We start from the raw sequence: 18,252 nt of genomic DNA, 5'->3' as shown, positions 1-18,252 counted from the left end.
TTTTTCTGCCCCTTCCTTTCTTGTTTCCTTCTGGTACTCCCATAGTGCATATGTTTGTCCATTACTGGAATCCCATCAGTCCCTTAGGCTTAGATCACTTTTCTTCATTCTTTTTCCTTTCTGTTCCTTAGATTCTCTTCCGGTCTTATCTTCAAATTCGCTGATTCTTTCTTCTGTCTCAAGTGTGCTCTTGAACTCCTTTAGTAATAATTTCTATCTCTTTGATATTTTCATTGTGTTCATATATCATATTTCTAATTTCCTTTGTTTGTGTTTTCCTTTAGCTCTATGACCATATTTAAAAGTTTTTAAAATGTCTGTCTATTCCTCCTTCAGAGATACTTTCTGATTTTTATTTTACCTTTAAATGGGCCTTAGATGTTCTGTTGTATGTCTCTATCCATAATCACTTGTCTTAGTTGTCTGTGGATCTGTTGTTCCCCTGTATCTGTTCCAACAATGTCTTCTGCTTCTCCTGCCTGAGTTTGGGGTAAGAAGAAATAGAAACCAACCTTTATGGAGCCACTGAACTGGTTAAAAATTTGTATATGAGATATGATATACTCCCTTTAGCCAAGGAATGCAGTTGAGAATCAGAATGCCTTCTCCTCTAGACCCAGGGTATGCCATGCTAGGACAAGAGTGTGTAAAAATGCCACAAAATTTCCTTCTATTTTGAGTATGGCTTTTTCTTCACTGGGCATTCATTCGGTTGCTGTAGTCTTTTGACTGTTTCCAAAGACTCATATAAGTTTATTTTAGCTAGTTTCTCAATTTTTAAAATGTGTTTCCATGAGGGGACAAGGGCCTACAGCCTCCTGGTCTGCTGTTTTCCTCATGTTGCTGCTCTATTATGTTATTTGTTTTTGTTATGGTGACATTGGTTAATGAAATCTAATAAGTTTCAAGTGTACAATTCGACAGTATATTGCATTGTATGTTCACCGCCTATAGTTAGAGTTCTTTCTGTCACCACATATTTGACCCCTTTTACTCTATCTATCGCCCCCCTCCCCACTACCCTTTGGTAACCACCAGTCTACTGTCCATGTCCATGAGTCTCTGTTCGTATGTCATGTTTGTTTGTTGCTTTTAGATTTATATTCCACATATAAGTGATATCAAATGGTTCTCAACTTTTTCTGTCTGGCTTATTTCGCTTAGCATGATTATTTCAAGGTCCATCCATGTTGCAGCAAATGACAGTGTTTCATCTCTTTTAATGGCTGAGTAATATATATATATATCACATCTTCTTTATCCAATCATCTATTGTAGGGCACTTCAGTTGCTTCCAGGTCCTGGCCACTGTGAATCCAATGTTTCTAATTTTTTTTTTTAAATCTTTCTTTCCATTTCTCTCTCTAACTGAAAACTAGATATCCAATAAGGATACTACTTTCCTAGCAGTTCTTTCAAGTTGTGAACATTTTTAGTTTTACATCCCATATAACCTAGATCCTAGAGGTGAAATAGATATCTTTCTTGCTCCGTGTTGCTACTTCAAAACCATTTCTTCTCCCTATTCCTTCAATTTCCAAGATTCTATAAAGTTTATGCTAACAGCCACACTACCTGCTACATTTCCTTGTTAACTACTGAAATGCTGTTCACTTCTCTTCACTCATTGTAATCTTTAGCACCTGACTCATTGTCTTACCCTATCTCCATCATGAATACTATCAGCATTACTGTAACTACAACATCCATTAGATCATCTATACAAAATTCTTGCTTTTCACTACTGGTGTATCTCACATTTAAAAATTTCTTCTCTCATTCCCATGTTTATACTCTAGTCATCACCAATCATTGCAATCCCTACAAAATCTTGAATTCAAACATCCTACTCTAACACACTATTCCTGTCTTTCCAACTCAATTACTCAACTGCTTTCACACCAGTAATTCTTAAAATTAATTGAGTACTCTAGTATGTACCCTACCATTTTTTTCACTACCCATCACTACCCATGTCAATTCATCCCTAGTCACCCAGCTTACATTCATTGACATCTTTATAGTCTCTCCCTTGTAAATCTTCTTAACCCTCTTGTAGCACCTGGGTAAAATAAGAAAGATGTTATTCTGAATACCTACAAATCATATGCTAAGAATCCTCATACTGTCATTATCAAAGTAATTGATTTTATCTGAGACAAATAGAATTGGATGTTTTATTAATTGGGATTTTTATGTTTTCTCTTGTTGCCTTGAAGCTTGCTTGGTTTATAAAATTCATATGTGTATTCATCTAAGATACAGGGTAGAAAGTCCAAACAAAAACATAGGGGAAAAGTCCTAATTTTTTCTGGGAGGAGAGAGGAATTTCCTCCCTAACAAAATCCACTAGTGTAATGAGAAAGTAGAGGGACTTTCTTTTACCTTCTTCAGTTTTGTCAATGTATTTCTGTAATCTGCAAAAAGTGGGGAAGTTTGGCTTGTGTTTCTTTTCCCTTGATTCTTTGTTATTATTGCCTCATTATACAGTCATTTGTAAAATGTTTGGGCAGACATTTACTGTTGCATAAATTAAAGTCATCAAGTCTCATTTTGCCTACAGGTCTTTGTGAAAATAGCAGCAACATTTTTATTTGAATGTCAAAGTTTGTCAACCATTAAACTGATTGATTTTTCATTATACAATTCAATAGAAAAGGCAATCTTCAGTTTGTATGCAACATTACTCTGAGAAAGACTCATCATTGAAAAACCCTTTCTGCTTATACCTTAAAAACGATGCTTTTCATAAGAGAGCCTCATGTTTTAAAGCTATCTCTTTATATAAATTGCTCCATTAATATGGCTTGTATAGTTATAGTATAACTCTCCTTACTTACTGTAATGAAAGAGCTTTTTTATTTTGTAGTAGCAACACTAACCTTTTAATTTAACTTTATTATAAACTCTTTCAGAAATAACCTATTGTTCATGCAGTGTAGATTGTGACCCTCAAGAAAATGATCAAATTATCTGTCTTGGAAGGGGAAGAACATTTACCCAAGACTAACAGGTCTCAGCACTTGTGTTGTGTTTCTTACACAAATCCTTTAATATGGATCATGAACTTCTTTTGTAGGCGCACTTATCATAGAAATAATCTAGGCTAAATTGTAGGTTAGTTTACTCTTGGGCTATGCCTCTAAAAATGTCAGCAAAGATGCTAACTTGTGCCAACTACTGCTGAAGCAGCTGTTGGTTGGTTAAGAATGGAAGAGCAATCTTTATATCGGCTTATTTATTTGATGCAAAGAAAGAAAGATGTAAATTTCTATAGTCATATCTTTGCTTCATTAAGGCAGATGCATATCTGTTGTTTGTATACATTCATATAATCCCAAAACAGTACTAGAAATAAAAATTGTCCTTTGTTTAAAAAATCCATCATAAATGTGAAAATGAAAGAATTGTCCAGATGTAGAAAACTTCATGAAATGGGAAAAACTCCTTTTCCTATTTTCAAGATATGCAACTTCTAAGAAAAAAAGTGTTCGATGAAGATAAAAAGTACCTTTATTGAAAAAGGAAACCTGAAAGAAAAGTTAAAAGAAAACAGATTATAGAATTAATACCATAAAGTGAGAAATCACAAAGAGAAGAAAGTGAAAAATGGATGCTTATACTTTGCTAGGTCAGTAACTTTAAACATCTAAAAATGGTGGAAACAAGAGCTTAAAGAAACACTGAATTACTTGTATATCTTGAAAAATCTATCAAGCCAATAGACATGGTGCACTTTCAGATATTGTAGGTTCAATGACAAACTCTAGATTTAAGATCATGGCACATGCACTGAAGGGAACTTTCTGAAATGATTATCTAAAAAAGTGAAAAGTCTAGGCTAAAGATGCTTTTGAATTCTTTCAAAGAACACTGGGCTTTCTTATAAGTGACAGAGACAAAGTTTAGATTATTAAAATAATGTCTACAGTTCCATAATTAAGAATATGTAAAAAAAGAATTGTGATAAAAATTACTATCATTATCAAATTACTATCAATTACTTGTCATGTAGAATAAGCCAAATAACAAAACTTTATGTGGTATTTATTTTGAGTTATGGCCACCTCCCTGCTTCTCCAAGCTTATTCCATGACAAGTTGCTCCCAAGATCTATAATTAGATGCTAATAAGCATTCATAGTTATTTATTTAAAAGAAAATATAATTTTAAATGTATTAAAAGTATTTTAAGATAAAAATTACAATATAGTAATTTTCAACTCAATGGAAAAGCCAAGCAATGTATCTGTGAAGAATCAATGGAACAAACAGGTCCATTCCCCATTATGGAAAATAGTAGGAGAGCAATGTAGTAAATTACACAAAGGAGGGTATGATATCAGGCAGTGATATATAAAATATGGACATAAATTGTTAAAAGTGTTGATGATTGAATTTCTAATTTCCTTGTTTGGATAATATTTAGATTTCTGGCATTCTGAGTCATTTCCTATGAAGAAAAGAGGAAACTTCTGTTTTCCAGGGATGCAAATTATTAAATACTTATCCAAAATCATAAAAAATGTTCAAAGTAACATTATTAAGAATTACATATAAAATGTACATTATATTATTTACATTAGCTGCAAAGCTCAAATTGATTTGAAGACATTTTAGATTTTTCTTAATAGAAAAACTGTTCAAGACAAAAATAGAATTAAGTTGCTTCTTCCTTAAATCTTCTTCCCATCCTTCCACCCTCACTAATAAGCATCTTGCTACATTGAGATTTCCATTACATTTAGGATTAAACATTATGACATTATAAGATCATCACTAAATTTTCATAAGAACCAACAAAAATAGGTGTAATAAAATTTTCCCTTAAAATGTATCTGATAAAATCCAATCAAACTGCTTTGGAAAAAAAAAAAACTATTGCAGACATGTTGCATTCAGATAAAAAGTAGTTTTGACAAAAGATAGAAAACAAAATGTATTACACTATTTTGCTGAAATGCATACTGATTTTGATACCTAGTCAATGGACTTAAGATTTAGGTCTTTATGAACCCTTTAAATGGAAGATAATTGTATAAGGAGTTAGGAAGGTGACAACATGAAGTTCCATAACCTACCTCCAGCCTATAGATGTACTTTGTTTGGCCCACACAGTGTTTTTTGTTTGTTTGTATGTTTGTTTTTGTTTGTTTTTTACTGAATTAGTGGCCAACAGTTAATCAGGAGATTTTTATATTAAAATTTGGATGTCTAGATATTTTTGCAAAGTCAAAGGACCTAGAAACTGTGGGCCTGCATTCCTGTATGGGAGAAACCACATAGCCACAAGTGGCAGTTGTTGAGTAGACAATGCCTGGTGTAGATAGGACCTGTGCTCTCCAGTTGGCCATAGTCCACACCAAAACCTCATTACATTTAGATCACCTGGCTGGCTCCTATAGATTTCATGACCTCTGTTTAAGAGAACCAGTCCTGGTTTGTTGGTAACTATACTGTATGTCATTGCTATAAAGATTAAAGTTGGCTTTGAGTTAAATTTTGATGTTTGAGTAACTCATTTTGTCAATATAATAAGTGAAAGCATATTATAACTCTGTTGGAGTGGCAATGACAAGCTAGACATAAATTATGTACCTTAACCATTTCCACATATTATTGTGCAATGATAATATACAAATTGACAGTTTTTTTGTGTGTGATAACACAGCAAACTATGAAATAGGAGTTCTTTTTCCATTTCCTAGTTGAAGAAACTGAGACAGCAGATCACTTACATAACTTGCTAGTAGGTGGTGGATTCTAAGCCAGATTACTCTGACTTCCATAGCCCTCTGTGCTTAGCCAATACATTGCTATACAATAGCCTAGTGGATTATACGGCACTATGTGCATAGTAAAGTCAATTTCATTTATATTATGTCCTATTCTTTGGGCAACATGAGACCCCAAAAATAGGAAATGACTGTTACTTGGAATATAGAGATGTGAATATTGTGTTCTGCAAATTCAAATACTTGACTAGGCTAAAAATAAACAGGAAGCTGCCAACAATTAAACTTTCCTTGGAAGTGTTTGATGTCTATCTTGATAATTTTTTGCCATAGTAAAAATAGATTAATTATGATCTCGATATTCTTAAAATGTATAAATATTTTAAAGATCCTTTTGTCAAACAAGAAAATGATCATTTCCACCTTTTTCTCACAAATACAAGAATTAAAGACTACAAAACTTTTTAAAGTCTTTATTGGAACAAAGAGTTTTAGGCTTTTTATCTCACTTAAAATTAACAATATTAATATAATATTGTGAAGTTAGATGGAAGTTAGATGTTGGGATGGTACAAGAGAGCTGTAGCCTCATTTAGAATAAGGGAAAGCCAATAAACAAAACACAATATAGAGATATAAGCATATAATTTAGAGATATGTAGGTAAGTGCTAAAGAACTAAAAGTAATGGTTAAGTCTTGGCATCTGGGGAGCAAAAGTGGGAGTGGAAGGGCCTATCTGGAGGCCCTTAATTACCATTATCCTTATCTATACTATTTGGTTGACTATGTGTTTGTATTACTTATTAAAATATTAAAATGTCCTCAGAGGCAGAGGCATAAATGATACTTCATCTTTAGCTACACTAAGAGAGATGAATAACCTTCAAAAATTTCACAGTAAGTCTATGGCCATGCTACCCTGAACAAGCTCGATCCTGTCTGATCTCAGAAGCTAAGCAGGGTCGGGCCTGGTTAGTACTTGGATGGGAGACCACCTAGGAAGACCAGGTGTTGTAGGCATAAAAAATAAAAAAAAATAAGGGATTGTAAGCTGACAAAGTCCTTGCCATCTGTGAGGTCAACCAAGGGTTGCCTAGCCTAAAAAAAAAAAAATTTCACAGTAACATTATTCACAATAGCAAAAAGGTGGGAATAAACCAAGAGTCCATTAACGGATGAATAAATGAATGTGGTACAAACATAAAAAGAATCAGCTTTGATGTGCTGTTTATTTCTAATGTTTATTACATATATTTGTAATAATTCTACATATTTCTGATAAATTATGGTAAATGTACTAGCAAAAGATTGTTAGAAAAGGCAAAGCCTGAGTTATATTTTGAGCATTCTCAGGAGTGATGAGAGAGGGAAGCAGAGTATACTAGAAAATACAATATTCTGTGAAAATAATCCCCCAGGAACTAGAGGGGATAAACACTTACAGAAAAGTTATAATAGTATTTGATAATTGCTAGGAAATAGAAATAGTAATACAGTTCCTTCAAATTACACATGGAAATAGATAAAATATTACATGAATAAATAGAAATTTTGGTAAATATATAAATAGATAAATAAAACTAATAAATAAATAAATGTAATTCTGTTGAGACAGTAATAAAAATTGTTTAAAATATAGCTTATATACCTAATAACATGATATTTTCCATTTATTATTTTTTATTTTAAAAAAGAAAAAGACCTCAATGTAAAAGCTAAAACTGTAAAATTCTTAGAAGAAAACATAGGGCAAAATATCCATGGCATTGCGTTTGGCCATGATTTTCTCGAATATGATATGAAAAGCATGGGAAACAAAATAAAAAATAGATAAATTGGAGTTCATCAAAATTAAACCACAAAATGAAAGAAAATGTTTGCAAATCATAAATCTGATGAGTGATTAATATCCAGAATATATTAAACAGAAACTCTTACTATTCAACACAATAGAAAACAACTGAATTCAAAAATGGACAAAGGGCTTGAATAGACATATCTCCAAAGATATGCAAAGACCAATAAGCACATGAAGAAATGCAAATCAAAACCACAGAGTGGTAACACTTCAAATCTGCAATGGACAAACTTTATGTTCCTTCAAAACTCAGATGTTGAAATGTTAATTCCCAATGTAATAGTATTTAGAGGTGGGGACTTTGAAAGGTGAGTAGGTCATGAGGGGAGCCCTCATTAATGGGATTAGTGCCCTTATGAAAGAATCCTTCCACCATGTGAGATTACAGTGAAAGACTGCCATCTATGAACCAGGAAGCGGGCTCTTACCAGACACTGAATGTGCCAGCAACTTGATCTTGGACTTCTCAGCCTGCAGAACTATAATAAATAAATTTCTGTCATGTAGTTTATGGTACTTTTTTTTTCTAGCTTTATTGCAATATACTTGACATATAACAATGTGTAAATTTAAGGCATACCACAAGATGTTATAATATAAGCATATATTGTGAAACAATTATGACAGTAAAGTTCATTAACATTTCCATCACTTCCTATAATTGCCATTTTATTTTTTGTGGCGAGAATATTTAAGATCTACTCTTTTAGCAACTTTTAAGTATATAATATAATTTTGCTAACTATAGTCACCATTCTAAACATCAGGTCCACAAAACTTATTTATCTTATAACTGCCATTTAGTATCCTTTGAACCACATCTCCCCACTTATTTTTTTGAGGAAACTCCATATTGTTTTCCACAGTGGCAAAACCAATTTATGTTCCCACCAAAAGAACAAGAGTTCCTTTTTTCCTACATCCTTGTTATCATTATCATTTTTTTTATAATAGCTTATTCTAAAGATGTGAGGTGATAGCTCATCGTGCTTTTGATTTTCATTTCCCTAATGATTAGTGCTGTTGAGCACTAATCATTTCATCTTTGGATGTCTTCTGTGGAAAAATAGCTATGCAGGTTTTCTGCTCATTTTTTAATCAGATTTTTTTTTTTTTGCTATTGAGTTTTATGGATTTCTTACATTTTTTGGATATTAACTCTTTATCAGACATATGGTTTTAAAATATTTTCTCCCACTCAGTAGGTTGCCTTTTCATTTTGTTGATTTTTTTTTTTTTTTTTTGCTAGGAAGAAAAAGTTTGATGTAATCCCACTTATTTATTTTGTTATTGTTTGTGCTTTTGGTAACATATCCAAAAAATCATTGCCAAGACCAATGTCAAAGAACCTATTCCCCGTGTTTTCTTGTAGAAGCTTTATGGTTTCAGGTCTTATGTTTAAGTCTTTAATCTGAGTTAATTTTTGTGAGTAGTGTAAAGTAGGGTTCCAATTTCATTATTTTACATGTAATTATCCAGTTTTTCCAACACCATTATTGAAGACTATCTTTTCCACATTGAGTATTCTTGTTTTCTGTGTCAATATTAGATGATTGTACATGAAAGGATTTATTTCTGGGCTCTCCATTCTCTTGAATTGGTCTGTGTCTATATTTATGCCAGCACCATACCATTTTGATTGCCATAGCTTTGCAATACAGTTTTCAATCAGGAGGTGCGATGTCCACAGTTTTTTTCTTCTTCAAGATTACTTTGGCTGTTTGGGGTCTTTTCCAGTCTTATACAAATTTTAGGATTCTTTTCTCTATTTGTGAAAAGTGCAGTTGGAATTTTGAAAGGGATTGCATGGAATCTACAGATGGCTTTGAGTAGTATAGACATTTTAACAATATTAATTGTTCCAATCCATAAACATGGGATAACTTTCTATTAATTTGTGTTTTCTTTAATTTTTTTCAAAATCTTATAGTTTTCACTGTACAGATCTTTCGTGTTCTTAGTTAAATCATTTATTTATTTATTTTTAATTTTTTTAAAATTAAAATTATTGGGGTGACTGTGGTTAATAAAATCACATAGGTTTAAACTGTACAATTTAATAATATATCATATGTATATTGCATTGTGTGTTTACCACCTAAAGTTAAATTTCTTTCTGTCACCACGTATTTGACCCTCTTGGTTAAATTTATTCCTAAGTATCTTATTGTTTTCAACGCTATTGCAAATGGGATAGTTCTCTTTATTTATTTTTAGAAATTTCAGTTTTAGTGTATAAAATCAAAATAAAAAGTATTCGAGAAGATTTGGAGAAAAAGGAACCCCTGTACTCTGTTGGTGGGGAAGTAAATTAGTGCAGTCACTATGGAAAACATAGATGTTTCTCAAAAAATTAAGAATAGAGCTACCATGTGATTCAGCAATTATTCTTCTGGGTATTTATCTGGAAATATAAAACACTTATTTATAAAGATATATGTACCCGTATGTTCATTGCAGCATCATTTACAATAGCCAAGACATAGAAACAACCTAACTGTCCATTGATAGTAGATTGGATAAAGGAGATATGATATAAATATACACTGGAAAACTACTCAGCTATATAAGGATGAAATATAGCCATTTGTGGCAACACAGATAAATCTTGAGAATATTATGCTATTAGACAAAATAGGACAAAAACCATATGACTTCACTCATAAGTGGAATATAAAACAAAAAGTAATCAACAAAACAAACAAAAACAAAATCACACATACAATGATGGTTACCAGAGGGGAAGCAGGGTGGGGAGGGAGAACAAAGAGGGTAAAGGGAGTCAAACCCCTGGTATTAGAAGGAGACTGGACTTCAGGTGGTAAGCATACAATAGAGTATGCACATGGCATATTAAAAGTTGAACACCTGAAATTTATTTTATTAACTAATGTTATCCCAATAAATTAAACTAAATTAAAAAATATGTAACTAAGATTTGTGTGTTGATTTTGCATCCAGCAACTTGACTGAATTAGTTCTAACAGGTTTTTAGTGGAAGCTTTAGGATATATATAAAAATCATCTACAAATAGATAATTCTACTTCTTCCTATTCAATTTCAATGTCTTTTCTTTCTTTTCCTTGTCTAATTGCTCTGACTAGGACTTCTATACTATGTTGGATATGACTGGTTAGAGTCAGCAAACTTGTTTTGATCCTGACCTTAAAGGAAAAGCTTTCAACCTTCCATCGTGGAATATAATGTTAGCTGTAAGCTTGCTATATATGGCCTTTATTATTTTGAGATACATTGTTTCTGTATAAATTTGTTGAGAGTTTTTATCATGAAAGAATATTGTATTATGTAAAATGTTTTTATGCATCTATAGAGATAATCATGATTTTTATCTTTCATTTTATTAATATGGTATGTCATTATAAATTTGTATGTGTTGAACCATCCTTGAATCCCAGGGATAAATCTCACTTCACCATTGTGTCTGATCATTTTAATTGCTTTATATCTCTTTGCCAATATTTTATTTAGAATTTTTACATCTATACTCATCAGGGATATTGGTCTATAGTTTTCTTTTCTTGTACTGTTCTTATTTGGCTTTGGTATCAGGATAATGCTAGCTTTACCCTGTTCAAAATAGGCAATCCTGAGCACACAATCAGCCGTGTAAACTTCAGACTGATGTTGATTGACATTTACCTTATAGAATGAGTTTGGAAGTGTTTCTTCCTTTAGAATTTTTTTTGAAGAGTTTAAGAAGGATTGGTGTTAATTCTTCTTTAAATGGTTGGTAGAATTCACCAGCAAAACTATCTGCTTTCGGGTTTCTTTGTTGAAAGAACTTTAATTACTGACTCGATTTTCTTACTCCATTATTGGTCTATTCAGATTTACTATTTCTTCATGATTCAGTCTTGGTAGGTTATATGTTTCTAGGAATTTATCCATTTCTTCTAAGTTATTCAATTTATTAACCTGTTTTCTGTTTAGAAAAAAAAGTACAGCTCACTGCCATCATTAATTTAATTTTACATAAACACACTCTTTGAGGCTGAAGCAAATCTGACTCGTTTTCAATGTGAAAATAAAATATTAAAACTGTTCTTGGAGTTATTTCTAAACAGGACTTATCTCTAGTCCTAATATGACAAAAATGTATATGATGATCAGTATTTAATAATTTTCATGTGGTAAATTTCAAAACATGGAACAACACAAAGCAGAACATCACATTTCACACAAACATATTGTGTTTCTCTTCGGATCCTCTTGCCAGCCTTGTCATTGTGTGAGCAGTAAACTTTGCAGTGACCAGTTAGATTCTGTTTCCCTGATATTGATGGTATGATCTTGGAGACATGTCTTTTAGTCAGGGGAAGTGGTGTGACATCATCAGAGAATGGACGACCTCAAAGATGTTGCTGCCCTCGCTTGTGATGCTTTTCCAGCATTCTTTCAATCAATGCCAGCCTGAAGTTTACAAGGCTAATTGTGTGCTCAGGATTGTCCTTCTTGAACAGAATGCAGGAGTTCAGCACTGCAATGTTTAGAAGGAGGCAAAAGAATTTCTTATACCAAAACTTGTGCCTTTTGCGCTCAGTTGATAAGGAGTGAGCATCTGATCAGCCAAGTCCACTGCTCCCATAGTCTTGTTATAATCCACAATGACACAAGGCTTCTTAGCTTTCTTTTCATTTTTGTTGTCTACTTCAATCACAGTATCATGGAATGTTGACTACATTGTCATCTCCTTCTTTTCACACCATTTCAGTGCCATAAGTTCACCACAGAATCCAGCTACAGTCATACTCTTTGCAATCCTTTTTTTTTTCCAGATCAGCTTTTAGAATCTATTTTCCAAACTCCAACCATCAGTCCTATTTTGATGTAATTCTCTCCAAAGCATGGGAAATGTATGGCAAACTTTGGGGGTAAAGTTAGGACTATAATCCATGAGTTATCTCCAGGTAAACACTGCAGCTACAAGCACTGCTGGCAAGTATTCTCAGGGCAAATGGAAAATGAGTTAATATACAATTATCTACAGTAGTCTCTTATGATCCTTTTTATTCCTGTGGTATCTACTATAATGTTTCTTCTTTCATTTCTTATTTTATTTATTTAAGACTTCTGTCTTTTTTTCTTATTTCGTCTAGCTGAAATGTTTTATAATTTTATCTTTTCAAAAAAACAGCTCTTAGTATCATTTATTTTTTCTAAAGATTTTCTGGTCTCTATTTCATTTATTTCTACTTTGATCTTTGTTATTTCCAGATTTAGGCCTGCTCTCTGCAAGTGCTCATTTGCCATCTTCAAAAACTCACTCTCCTTTCCATCAGGAATTTGGCCATGAGGTAGGGGTGTGGAGTTTCTGGGGGGTATCAGTGGGTCAGTTGTGAAGACCTGCAAATGAGGCATCCCCAGTGGCTCTTAGGAAGCTCCCAATGGAGTCTATGACATGGTTAGTAGGACCCATGTTCTTTTGTTATGTTTCATTCCAAGCTCTGGCTTCTGTTCTCCCATCCATTCACTGCCTTCCAGTCATGCAACTCATGACTCAATATTCTGGGTCAGACAAGAGAGAAATGGGCCTCTTTGGCAGCATCCCACATGGCTGCTGAAGCTGGCTGCTCAATTCCATGCTCTCACTTTCTCCCATGGAAGAAATTACAGGCCAAGAAGGACTCTCTTAGCACTGAGATGTGCCACCTTGGGAGAAGGGTGATTCAGGTAAAGTCAAACTGTTCATTTTACCCTCTTCAATGTGTCAAATCTTGGATTTTTTTTTGCTCCACTTGTGTGCTGGAACTTCTTTGCTGGACTCCTGGACTTCCACAAAGGCTCTCTTATCTGTGGGTTATTACCTAAATCACTATTCTCCAGGGGCTCCCAGACCATGGCTAAGAAGGGCAGGAACTGCTTTATGAACCATTTTAGTGTCCACAGCTGGGACCAATGTCTGCATACCTATTACCAGATGCATGGGTGGGTGAGAATCCTGCCAGGTTCCTTGGCATATGGTATTGGATACCACAGCTACTTCAAAGGCATTTTTGTCCATGGATAGATGCAAAATTGTTGCTGTTCAGGGGGCGGGGGCAATACTTGCAAGGGACATCTTATGTAGCCACCTTGCTGGTGTAAAGAAATATATAAATAAAGAAAAATAACACTGTTGGTGAAGATGTGGGGAAATTAGAACCCTTGTGCACTAATTTGTTGGTAAGAACATAAATTTGTGCAGCCACTGTGAAAAATAATTTGACATTTCCTCAAAAAGTTAAACATATAATTACCATAAGACCCATCAATTCTACTTCTAGATATATATTCAAAGAATTAAAAGCAGACTCTCATAGATACTTGTACATTCATGTTCCTAGTAGCATTATTCGCAATAAAGAAAAGGTTGAAACAAAATGTCCATCAACAGATAAATGGATAAATAAAATATGCATACAATGAAATATTATTCAGCTTTAAAATGGAAAGAAATTCTGACAAATGGTATATTGATGAACCTTGAAAATATGCTAAGTGAAACAAGCCAAACACCAAAAGACAATTATTTTATGATTCCATTTATAATAGTTACTTAAAATTGGCAAATTCATAGAGACAGACGTAGAATAGAGGTTGTTCTACTACAAAATGGGGGTAAAGGGGTTGAGACATTGTTTAATGAATACAGAGTTTCAGTAAAGGATGATGAAAAAGTTCTGGAAATGGATAGTGGTGATGATTGTATAACTTTGTGAATGTATTTAATGCCACTGAATAGTACTCTAAAAATGATTACAATGGTATATGTTATATTGTGTGTATATTTCACCACAATAAAAAAAGAAAAATCAAAAAATAAGAGAAAAGAAATTAGTTTTAAAAGTACGTATCTTCTCTTAAGCAATTTTTGATCATTGGTCTTGATGCTATGTAGCACAAGATTAAAATATTAAAAATGCTGATTCCTAAGCAAATTTATTTTCATGTACCTTTGAATTTATAGATTTAGTTATGTTGTTGAACTGAAAATGGAAAATGAAAGTAAATTATAAAAAAAGGAAACATAATTCTGAAACTGTTGTAGATGTATATGGGGATTAAACAAAAATAAATGGATGATGAATGGTAGGAACCAGGTTTATTACTGTTGCAAAAGGGGTTTAAAACAAGCAAGAAGAGAAGGTTAGAATGATCCATGTGTTATTGAATTAGAGATGAAGATCTCAATGTGAACTCAAATTTAGCTTAATAGATACATATGGATGTATATAGAAATATTTATAGATATGTATGCACAACTGTGTTAGTACATACACACATATTTTCTTGCTCTGACAGCTGAGAGAGTCTAGAAGAAATGTCACCCTAGTGAGCATGCCTAGTGTCCACAAACTGATATCTAATACCATTTTTCAATAAAAAGAACCAGAGCTCTTTGAAGAAATGGCCGATTCTTCAGCTGGAGCAGTAAATATATAAAATGAGCCTGGAGTATTTTGTAATGCCATTACGTAAGGAAGTGCTCAACACATATACACACGTATATACACACTCGATGATGGGAGGTATGTCAAAGGGATATTGGAGCCAACTTAAAAGTTTTCAATGGCCAAAGCTGGAAATATATGAACAATAAAATAAAGTAATATAAGATTATAAAATAGAATACAAAATAAATATATATGACTCCATACTGATATAAATACATAATCTAAATAAGTAAATAAGTAGAGGAGACAAATCTCTCTTGCATAAGAATTCTAACATACACAACCTTCAAGAAGATGAAGCACAAGTCTTAACTCATTAAGAAGGTTGTATTTAGAGACCTACTTCCAAAAAAATGGAATATGAAAAGGGAGAGGAGGGAAAGTAACTTTATGGTGGAAAAATCTGGCAAACATTACCTTGGGCAGATTATTGAGGTTAATATTATCAGTGATAAGTCACGTTGACAACATATACCTTTGATGTGATGTGATAAGAATGGCACTTCACCTTTGTGGTCATCCTCCTCCAAACCAAAAAGCCAGGCAAACCATGAGAAAAATATACCATGTTGTAAGAAGTCCCATACCACAAGGAAAAGGCACATGTGCATATTCGAGCTTTCCATCCCAGTTAAAGTATTCACCGACAGCATTAACTATCAGACAAGAGAGTAAACAACACTTGAGATGATTCCAGACTCTAGAATTCTAGTATTTCAGCTGAGGTTCCAGGTATTGTGAAGCAGAAACAAACCATCTCTTCCATACCTCTGTATACCGTGTGCCCTGACACATAGAATCCATGATCATAATAAGCTGCACAACCTAAGATTTAAGGTAATTTATTATGCAGTCATAGAAACTGAAAAAATCATAAAATGACATTTCTTTTTTTTAACAGCTTTATTGAAATATAATTTACATGACATAAAATTTATTTTAGTGTTTTCTTCAATTGTTTTATAATTTTAGCTGTTGGTCTGTTATCTATGTAAGGTAAAGACAGAAGTTCTGTTTTTCTGGCATGTGGATATGAAAAATCATTTGCTGAAAAGATTATCTTTTCCACATTAAATTGTCTGGCAACCTTTAAAAAAATCAATTGATCATAAAGTTAAGGGTATATTTTTGAACTCTATTATGTTCCATTGATCTATATATCTATCCTTAGGCCAGTGTCACACTGTCTTTATTACAGTAGGTTTACAGTGAGTTTTGAAGTTGGATAGCTCAATTCTTCCAACTCTGTTCTTTCCAAAATTGTTTGGCTATTCTGTATCTATGTCCTTTGCATTCTTATACAAATTTTTGGACAAAATCATCAATTTCTTTAAAAAAAAAAAAGAAAAATGCCTGCTAGCATTTGATAGAAATTTTGTTGAATATCTAGATCAATGTGGGGAATTTAAATCATTAAGTTTTCTTCGCAATATTTTTGTAGTTTTTCAACGGAGAAGTCATATACTTCTTTTGTTAAAATTATTCCTAAGTATTCTATTCTTTTTAATGTTATAATGACTGGAATTATATTCTTAATTTCATTTTCAAGTTATTCATTGCTCATATATATAAACACAGTTGAGTTTTGTATCTTGTATTTCATTACTTTTCTATGTTTTCTTATTAATTCTAATATTTTTTTTAGACTACATACAAAATAATGCCATCTACACATAGAAATAGTTTACTTCTTTTAAAATTTGGATGCCTGTTACTTCTTTTTCTGCCCTTATTTAATGAGCGAGAACATCTAGTGATCTAGCTCATTGCACTGTTCCTGATCTTAAGGGGGATGCATACATTCTTTCATCATTAAGTATAATGTTAATAGCAGGGTAAACATATTGTACTTCCTCTATGCATGAGGAGTCATTTATCTCTTGCTCCTTTCAAGATTTTCTGATTTTGGCTTTCAAAAGTTTGACTACAATGTAGCTAGATGTGGATACCTTTGTGTTAATCCGACTTGGGATACTTGAGCTTCATTGATCTATAGAAAGTTTTGACCAATATTTCTTCAAATATTTTTCTCTCTCTTCTCTTTCTCCTCATCTTCTTGGATTCCCAATTATATGTATGTTGGTATGCCTGAAATCTCACAGGTTGCTGAGGCTCTGTTGATTTTTCTTCAATCTTTTTCCTCTCTGTTCTTTAAAATGAATGACTCTTTACTCTGCCATTTCAAATATGATATTGAGTAAATATAGTATTTTTTTTTATTTCAGTCATTGTAATTTTAACTGTAGAACTTTCATTTTGGTTCTTTTTAACCTTTCTTTTTTCAAAATTGAGATTTATTTGTTGTAGCATTGTCTTCATAGTTTTAATTCTTACACAATGCTTCCTTTAATTCTTTCAACATATTTTTATTTTAATGCCTACAGCACCCGGTCTTCCTAGGAGGTCTCCCATCCAAGAACTAACCAGGCCTGATCCTGCTTAGCTTCCAAGATCAGACGTGATCGGGCGTGTTCAGGGTGGCATAGCCATAGACTCTTTCAACATATTTATCAGCTGCTTCAAAGTACCTGTCTGCTAAGTCCAACACCTGGGCCCACTCAGGTAGTTTCTATTGACTACTTTTTTCCTGAGTTTGGGTCATTCTTTCTGTTTTTTTCATGTCATTTTATTTTTGAAAACTGGACATTTTATATATTATACTATAGGAGCTCTGGATTTTTTTTCTTAATGAAGGTGGCTGTTGTTTCTGGTTCTGTTTCATTTATTTATAGCTTTCCTGGTCTTAATCTGTGGAATTTGTCTTGCCTTTGCTTTGTTATCTCTGGTGGCTTTGCTTTTTATTTATTTTTTAATTCTTTTTTCTTTTAAGCCTGAATTTCTAGGAGTCATCTCTGTGTTTTCGCAATTTAATGGTCAACTAATGATTGGTCAGAGCTTGTGCTCAAATGACTTGAGTCAGTTAGGCATCCACCCTGCTGATGGATTTGTGTGTGGTTTTATGTGTGTACAAACTCAGGTCATTTTCAAGTACTCCCAGCTATTAATTTCTACCAGGTCCTTTCAGGATTCCCATGCATTCACGCATCTTCCTGGACAGCCAAGGATAGCTCCTCTAGGGTTCTCTCATATTCAGAATTTCCCTGTTAAATTTAAGTTGGTTTGTTGGTTTAGCACTTACTCCAACCAAGGCTTCACCCTTAGGCTCACATTGCTGCTGGCTTTCCCTGTTCTTTTTCTTTTTTT

The 18,252-nt window shown here is 33.1% G+C and overlaps 2 pseudogenes; one reads left to right on the top strand and one right to left on the bottom strand.

Annotated features, from left to right (window-relative positions):
* Window positions 1-6,636: 6,636 nt before the first annotated feature.
* On the top strand, window positions 6,637-6,755 carry LOC120608465 (uncharacterized; annotated as a pseudogene).
* Window positions 6,756-17,423: 10,668 nt separating this feature from the next.
* Window positions 17,424-17,542, bottom strand: LOC120608312 (uncharacterized; annotated as a pseudogene).
* Window positions 17,543-18,252: the final 710 nt, after the last annotated feature.

This window comes from Pteropus medius, unplaced genomic scaffold, assembly GCF_902729225.1.
Source record: "Pteropus medius unplaced genomic scaffold, Ma_sr-lr_union100, whole genome shotgun sequence".
Lineage (NCBI taxonomy): Eukaryota > Metazoa > Chordata > Mammalia > Chiroptera > Pteropodidae > Pteropus > Pteropus medius.
Note: the sequence above shows the minus strand (reverse complement) of the source record. Positions and strands in the feature narration are given on the sequence as shown.